Genomic DNA, 9,172 nt, shown 5'->3' with positions numbered 1-9,172 from the left:
AGACCCACTAAATCGACTGCCAATGCATCGATCACCACTTGTGGATCCCGTGATAAGTATAGACAAGCCCTTAGCCAGCTCCAAAGGAGCTTAGAATGGTTGCTCCACTTACATGTCTTGCACAAATGAGGCATGGTGCCTTTCCCTGCTAATGCACTATCCTGAGACCACTCCAGACAAATAGAAGCTTTCACAGAGAGCCATTATGGAGATGAGACAAGGAACTGTTGAGTGGTGAATTACAAGCTAACTAAAGGGAAACTGTCTACTAAAAAAATCACATATCTGTCTGGAAATTGTGTATCTACTGTTACAAGTAATGTTTTATATTGTGGTAATTGAAAATAATGTGAAGAATTCTTTCTTTTTTCTGTTTACTTTTTGTAATTGATAGTACTTTGTATTCACGCAGTGCCCACTGCTTCTTCTGTATAATTAACCAGTTAATCTCTGATCCTGCAAACACTTAAACATATGCCTAATTTTGTGTATGAGTAATCCCTGAACTATTCATGCTAAGGGTGGAAGAGTTAGTAATCTTTTAGATTTCAGGAAAAAGGTAAAAATACTTTAACGGTGCCCATTATACATAAAATTCTGCATGCCATAATTTTGGAAGTCATCCTGCTATTGAAGACAGCAGTACACAAATACAACATGTTAAAACATTGTGTGGCAGGCGGTGTTTATTTTGAGCTATGAACAATTTACATTTACAGATAATTTATTCTGCCTGCATAAAGATTTTGAAGCAGCTCCAGTGATGCAGTGCTCAGCCAAGTTCTAAGGGGAAAAGGAAACAAAAAAAAAAATAAAATTGAACTTCAGTAGTAGAATTTGTAGTCATACTGCTGAACAGGTTGTGAAATGTTATGAGACAGAATAAGATGGAGTAATTTCCTAAGATTGTTACCAAATGCCTGCTTATTGACAACTATAGTGGTGGATTGTAATGATAACGGCCATTAATTACATGGTAAAAAAAAATAAATTAAGTGATTGCACATGTTCATTCCACCGACGGGGTGTGTGTGCATCTTATGCACAGTTGTTGGAGATTGTTCTCTCAGCAGTGCCCATTGGAGCACCAGGAGTGCCCTCTGCTGTCTCATGCCACTGTATGCAGGTATAAAGGGCAGAGCTGTCCCTGACTCCGCTTAGTTCCTTCCTACTGCCATTCACTGTTGTTGAAGCTGCTATCCTTGCATTTACAAGTTTTGCCCTCTTTAGTGTAAATGGTACTTGGTCTGTTAGTTTTAGGCTAGTTTAGCCTTTTTTACATTGTTTTGGATATAAGATTATGTTTAGGTTATATGTTTAGGTTAGTAGCTTATATTTGCCAGTTCCGGTTTTGGTACCGGTACTGGACTTATGCCTTGTTCCCTAGGCTTCATGTCCTGTCACTCATATAACAAGTCCATGCCAGTGAGTGACCCACACCCAGCAGTCTTAAATGTCTAGGGGAGGCGCCATGTGAGTGACAAATGTCACAATTGTGGAGGGATCAAACCCCTGTCAAAGACAGAGAAGGCAGCCATACTAAAGTATTTACTGATGGAGTCTGCACTCCTCTTACCATCAGATGCTTCCTATATGGAGCAGATAACAAGCTCATCCACATCTGTTAGGAGTGCTCCTCCTGATCTGAGTTGAGAGGCAGATCTTGTTGCTGGTACTGAAGAAGAGACAACATAAATCTCGTAAGAACTCAGTTCTGGAGACTTCAAAAACTTCTGTGCAGGCACCGAGTGGAGGCAAGGACACAGAGGTGCACTCATAGAAGCAGCATTCAGGGACACTTCTCAAGCCAAGGGAGTTCGTTGACTGTGGAGCCTAGGATGGGCCTATTGAGACCAAATCCTGAAGTACCAAGTTAAACAATTCACAAGCTGCATCATATGCGTCAGCTGTAGATTAAAGAAAAAAAAGCTCTTGGCTATGTGGTACTGAGAGCTGCACTAAGGGCAGCGTGGCCGGTAGTTAGAATGGCAAAGCAGCAGGTCAGTATGATTTCAGTCTGTGGGATATCATCTTAAAATTTAATGACAGGCTTCTGGACAAGGTAAAGCAGGAGTTCACAGCTGTGGTGCAGAAGGGCAAGTTAGTTGCCAGAACAACCTTGCAGACAAAAATAGATGCAAGGGACTCTTTGGCTCAAGCTATGGCTCCACCATCACTATGCTGTGGTCATCAGGTCTTCCCCTGAAGGTTCAACAAACCATCCAAGACCTCCCATTCAAAGTCCCCTTGCTCTTTTCCAAAAAGACTGACAAGAGGCTATAGGTCTTAAGGATTCCCTTAAGTCTCTGGGAATTTATTCAGCAGCAACAGAAATAAAACCGTTCCAGCTGCAGCAGTCTCAACAGTTTCCACCTGTCATGCCTTGTACTCAGGACCAGTCCAGAAAGAGGAGGAGAAGGAGTTACAAGAGGCGTACTCCACCTCCCTTCTCTTCTGCAGCTGTTGGTTCATCTTGGCAAGCTGGGCCCTCTAAACAAACCATTTTGACCATGTAATCGTGGTAACAACAGTGATATAAATGGTCACCTTTCTTATACACACCATCACACCTGCTAGTTCCATCATAGTCCACCTAGTAACTATCTCAGTTTCCACCCTTGCATGGATAACTGCTTGCTTTTTTTCCAGTTCTATGGCTGTCAGGTTTCTGGAGGGTATGGACAGGTTATATTTACTGGCACACAGCCCTGTCCCTAGTGGAAGTTAAATTTAGTTCTAGCGAAGTTCCTGGGTCCCTGCTTTGAACTATTGGTGACCTGTTCTTTGTTGCACCTTTCCGTGAAGGTGGCTTTTTTGGTTGCTATTACCTCGACTAGGAGAGTGGGGGAATTGCAAGCCTCAGTATCAGAACCTCCCAATATAATTTTCTTTAGAGGCAAGGTATACCTTTGACTTCACCTGAAGTTCCTGACTTAAGTGGCTTCCAATTTTCGCATTAACCAAGCAATTTATTTACTGACTTTCTGTCCAAAGCCTCATTCGAATAAAAGAGCTTTGACTTTTTACCTGGATTGGATTAGGCCATTTAGGTCTTTGTCACAATTGTTCCTTGTGTTTACAGACAGAGAGAAGGGCCATCCAGTGTCATTCTGGAGGATTTCTGCTTGGATTTCCAGCTGTATTCATTGATGCTACCAACTGGCTGATCTTGCACTCCAGAGTAGAGTGCTGGCCTATTCATCCAGGTCGCAGGCAGCTTCTGCAGCCTATGTGACTTGTGTGCCCATCTTGGACATTTGTAAGTTGGCAACCTGGTCATCAGTCCATCCGTTTGTCTCTCACTACACCAGCTCTCATCAATCCAGAGATGATGCCAGATTTGGATGGGCAGTCCTGCAATCCTTATTCGAGTAGATTCCAAACCCACTTCCTCGTCACACTGCTTATTAGTCACTTATGGTGGAATGGACATGTGCCATCACTGGAAGAGGAAGAAACAGTTACTAACGTTTTCCTGTAACTCTTGTTCCACAGCCCTTCCTCCTTCCCCTCTCTGTTTGAGTCTATCCAGTAGGAAAGAGGGATTGAATTTCATTTTGTCCTGCCCATATCATCTACAAATGTTTACTCTGCCTTTCAGATGACTAGTTAAATTGTTATTTAAAACTAGCAATTATTGCATTACCTATTGGCCACCTCCCTACAACTCTGTTCACAATCCTTCAGATATCTTCCGTTCCATATATTCATATCCAGTCCAGTTTGAATTAAGAAATAAGATTTTGTGAGAAACTAACAAACACTTTACTCACTTGTGAACATCGAGGTGCTGCTTCTTATGGTTCATTTAACTTTTCCTTTGGTTTTTAATTTGACAGGAGCCTTAGCAAAAAAAGGAAAGTGATACAGGTGTGTGCATATCCCAAATGTGTGTGGTACAGAAAAGGCGTGGTCTTAGTTTCATTATGCGGTATTTTTCTCTGAGTGCAATCTCAATAAGAGGCAAGGCCAGAGCACATGCTGTATTAGTCATGCATAAGTGATGTAACAGAGCCAGTTATAATCTTAGACTGGATAAGATTGTATGCTTTGTTCTAAAATGAGCACCTGGATGATGTACCTGGATATGAGCAGCTGTCAATCTGCAGCTATGGGTTGGGTGCTGTTTTGTTCCTTTCACTAGCTTATGGTACAGAAAGCCTATGTACCTTTCATACGGTGAATAAAAATACAGGAGCAAATTTAAGGTCCAGATTGTACTTTCAGTTGAATGTGCAGAACACGGAATGATTTCAGTGCATACATTTGAGGACGCAAGCCGTAAATCTTCATCTGTTCTAAGGTATGACCTAATTATATTTCCCGTGAGCAGTCATCATCCTCTTGTTTATAACACCATAGTTCTACTGCAACTATCTGTGTTGTTATAAACATGAATAACTATGGGTGTGGAATTGCTGAGCAAATGAGCTCTATGGCCTTGATCCTTATTCATATGCTTTATTTTAAGTATATATGTAGTTCCAGTCACATAACTATTTGCAAGATTATGGCTATTAGAGGCCATGATTATGATTTATGTATTTGTTAGTTTGTTTGTTTACTGCCAATATCCTTTGCTATGTAGGTCAAGAGAACAAAATACAGAAGATATATACTATAAGACACAGTTTATATTAGGAATTTTATTTTTAAATAGAATGTTTAATATTTCCTAGCAGGTTTCAAAATCTCTTTCAGGCACAATAATTATTATTTAAAGTAATGTCTCATAAAGAAAAAAGTGACAGTTTCCAAACATACAAATGTTGTTGTTATGTTATATAACTTACAATGTAAGTTTCATTTTGAAAGATCCTAAACAAATCACAGGAATCATTTCCTTTATCATTGAAATGCAGCCTTTGCAAACAGTGGTCAAGACCTAGGTCTTACATTTTATCCAATATGGCACTTCCGCAGGACAACACCTCTTCATATTGTGCTGTAATATTGGGTAAGCACTGACCCGAAGGGAAGAGTGCCAATTCAAAATCATTAAGACCTTATTTTTCCACAAATTTTAAAATCCAGTTCAGTAAGTGGTTGTGAAAATCTTAGGGTTTTAAATGACAACTACAGTACTATTAAATTCCAAATTCAACGAATTATTACTGTTATTTATTACTGTAGGGCCTAGGAGCCCTGGTCATGAACCATGATCTCATTTGTGCTAATTTTTGTGATTATATGCTCAAGTCCATCCTTGTTTAGCAAAGCACTTAAGCATGTGCTTAACTTTCAGTGAATTCAATGGGGCTTACGTATCTGCTCAAAGTTAATCATGTGATAAATAGAGATGGGCCTAGTCCAGGGGTCTCAAACATGCTCTTGAGCGTGGCCTGCCAAGTTCCCCGTGCCCCCTACCCGTGGGATTGCCCCCTGTGGCGCTGCGAGCCCTGCGCCGCTCTCTGAAGCAGCTTGCAGCACATCCCTTTGAGGGGAGGGAGGAGGCGGCACAGGCATTCCTGCATTGCCTCTTTCCAAGCACCGCCCCCCGTGGCTCCCATTGGCCGGGAACAGGGAACCAGGCCCAATGGGAGCTTCATGGGAGGTACCTGGAGAGGCGACAAGAGCAGCAGACACACAGAACCCTAAGCCCCTCCCCCTCCCCCAAGCGCTGCAGGGACACGTTCCAGCTACTTCCTGGAACGAAGTGGCTCGGGGCTGCTGCCACCCCGAAGCCACTCCAGATAAGTGGCGCCGGGCTGGAGCTTGCACCCTGAACCCCTCCTGCACCCCAACTCCCTGCCCTGAGCCCCCTGCTGCACCCCGCACCCCTCCTGCACCGAACTGCCTGCCCTGAGCCCCCTGCTGCACCTCGCACCCCTCCTGCACCCAACTTTCTGCCCTGAGGCCCCTGCTGCACCCTGCAAAACTCCTGCACTCCCTGGGGCAGCGTTGGCATGGGGACTTCGGGGAAGGGGTTGGAATGGGGCGGGGCCTAATGGAAGGGGTGGAGTGGGGGACGGGGCCAGAGGCAGCAATGGGGAGGTGTCAGTGATGCGGCCCTCAGCTCAGTGCACTAGTCCTCATGTGGCCCTCGTGATCATTTAAGTTTTTGTGACCCCTGGCCTAGGCTCATCATATTCACCTGTACTTTCTATCTGGACTATGTTAATGCTCTTGCAGCATTTACTTCTGCCACTAGCAGACATCTATTCCTTTAGATAATGGAATGGTTCTTTTGTTAGGCCTTGACATTAATTGGATCCAAAATATTTTTGGAGATGGCTGTAAAAGTGACAAATCCAATCACTAAAGTAAATGGAGTTTGTTTTATATAGCACGCGTTTCAAACACACTTTCTTTCAACCTGTAATCATGGACCTCAGTTGATGACATTGGGACCTCTGTAAATATGTTCAAAAAATTTCAGGTTTCTGTTCCTGATTTAATTATTCACATTAGACCTGATTCTGTATTCCCATAAAAGGCCCACTGAGGCATTGCAGGAACAGGTCCATTATGAAAAGATTATTCTATAACTAATATGCTCAGATTTTTTTTCTGGCTATATAGTTTATTACTTAAAGAGAGACTGTCAATTTTGTTTAAAATGACTAAATTAAAAAAAATCCAGTTTATGAAAGAGCACTCTATAAATAGCATGTTTTGAAATTTGTTTTTGCCCTTCATTGGCATTTTCTGTAAATCCAAAATGCCCTGCAGCCATGCACCTGCTTATACAGGCCTAAGATGGAGAGAAAAGTACAACTAATAATTAAAAAAAAAAAAAAACCTGTAAAAATGCCCCTAAATAGCTCTTCTGTATGTTAAAGTTTTATGATTTCAGAGTTTGATAGCTGAGGGCAATCCAGGGCTAGAAGCAAACACTGTGTATCCTTTTGGAAAGGGGAGATTTTTGTCTTTCCAGTGCTATAAAACATCCCTTTACAGCTTGGAAAGGGTGACATAAATCGAGGATTCTTCCAACAAGTTGTCTGATGGATTGCCTGTTTGATAACCGTACCCCACTTCGTTTTTCCCTAGCCCGGGGGGACACTCACTGTGATCTACTTATCCTAAAAGTGGGACTCCTGTGTTGAATATGTTTCATGAAGAAGAGCCATCACCGCTAGCTGCCTTTACAGGGACTGCTCTCAAGAAATGTCATGATCTTTAGTTTTTATGCTCTGCAGGAGTTGATTGGTAACTTCTGGGCAGGTTTGTCAGAGTATCTTCTTTTGAAAAAGTTAGTAAGGAAATGTTAAGCAGGGATGTGGTTTTTGAGATACAAGAGTTTAAAACAAGAATATGGTATTCAGCCATTGTGGCAACTAAGAATGTTTAGCAACCTGATTTATTGCAACCCAAACAAATTCTGAATTGCCTTTATAAAATTCCAGACCAGCCCCCTAACAATGGCCCTGTTCACCTTTGAGTACAAAATCATGCTGGCTACAACTGTTTACATGGGAGTTGTGCATGACAACTATATTGCATGGTAAACCCTGTTATATCTTGCCTAAAATTAGACTACAGGCTCTTTGGGACAGTGATTCCCCCCCCCCCCCCCCGCTTTTTTTTTAAGCACAATGCAGCCCTAATTGTCTAATGTTTTTGAAGGTAGGTGTGTAACATATTCAAAGCCTGACTGATCTCTCATTAGCATCACTGGGGAGTCATGCTATGGAGAGTGCTGCTGTTAGAGGCCAAACAGGTCAATGCCTTTTGTGTGATACAAATAACAGTCCCTGTCCTAAAGTGATTACAGTCTAAAACATAAGACGGTAGGTGGGAGACAAACAAGCAGAGCACAGCGGAGTGTGAGGAAGACAGGATAACAAAATAAGTGGAGAAAGACCTGTGGCCTGAAACCCTGATGATACAACTCTGGGGTGCCCACAGAGCCAGACTTCAAGACTAGAGTGAAGATGAGCCCATTTCATCCTCAATTACAATTGAGCACAAGAGAAATAAGAATTTTAATCTGAGTGCCAGGCTGCTGTGTCTGGGTTGCTGATGACTCAATGTGTTTTTCCTCAACAAAGATAAAAGTCTGCAAACCTTGTTTATTTTAGAAAAAAACATTCATTGAAGTGATTCAAGTATAGGAAATGGTCTGACAACAGAGACAGAGCAAAAGACGTAGCATAAAAGTGCTGTGTCACCTTCACAAAAAGATCAGGGCAACTGGGAGAACAGGAGTCTGCACAAAAGCAGTTGTAAAAGTAAAGCAATCGGGACAGTGTGACTGGGATGCCTCCCCATTACTCGTGACTCATGTGGTCTAGTAGTCAGGACAGGATCTTCCCCTCCTTCAGTGGCCTGCACGACTGCTTCTCATGGACTGATCTGGAGGCTCCACACAGCTGCTGTGCTCTGATATGGCCTTAGCCTTGGTGCTGCTGCAGCCTCCAAAAGCAGGGAACAAGACCTTGGAAAATGGAGCAGTTCTGGCACCCTCCAATGACAGCCTGAATTGCAGTGCAAGGGCGGGGGCTGCTTTGTGAGTGGGGGAAGGGTAGAAGGAGTGTGTGCATGGGATGAAGGGACACACAGGGTTGAAAGTAACTTACAGGACTTACCGGTACTGCTGGATTCCTGAAGGGGGCCTGGCCTCTCAAGATTTAAAGGCCCTGGCGCTGAGGGGAGTCCCGAGCCCTTTAAATCCTGGCCCCATCCTGGCTGCCAGAGCCATGGCCAGGATTCAAAGGGCTCTGGGCTGCTGTGGTGAGCTCTGAGCCCTTTAAATCCCAGCCAGGGCTGGGATTCAAAGGGCTCTGGGCTGCCCACAGCCCTGGGGAGCTCTGAGCCTTTTAAATCCCGACCCCAGCCCGGCCACCGGAGCCGCTGCCGGGATTCAAAGGGCTCTGGGCTACCCACAGTGGCAGGGAGCTCTGAGCCCTTTAAATCTCAGCCGTGGCCGGGATTCAAAGGGCTCTGCGCTGCCCGCAGTGGCAGGGAGCTCTGACCCCTTTAAATCTCATTCGCAGCCGGGAGTCAAAGGGCTCTGGGCTGCCCGCAGCAGCAGGGAGCTCTGAGCCCTTTAAATCCCTGCTGTGGAAGCAGGTGCGGTCCAGCACGGCATACTGGCTCTTGCTGGTACGCTGTACCGGACCAGCTTACTTTCACCTCTGGGGACACAGTGCCCATTAGGGGAGGGCGTGTGTACGTGGAGAGAGCTGGGGGGCAGCTTGGGCTGCTGTGGGGTGTGGGAGAGGAAGAG

This window comes from Chelonoidis abingdonii, chromosome 1 (genome assembly GCF_003597395.2).
Source record: "Chelonoidis abingdonii isolate Lonesome George chromosome 1, CheloAbing_2.0, whole genome shotgun sequence".
Taxonomy (NCBI): Eukaryota; Metazoa; Chordata; order Testudines; family Testudinidae; genus Chelonoidis; species Chelonoidis abingdonii.
This window is presented reverse-complemented; position numbering follows the sequence as displayed.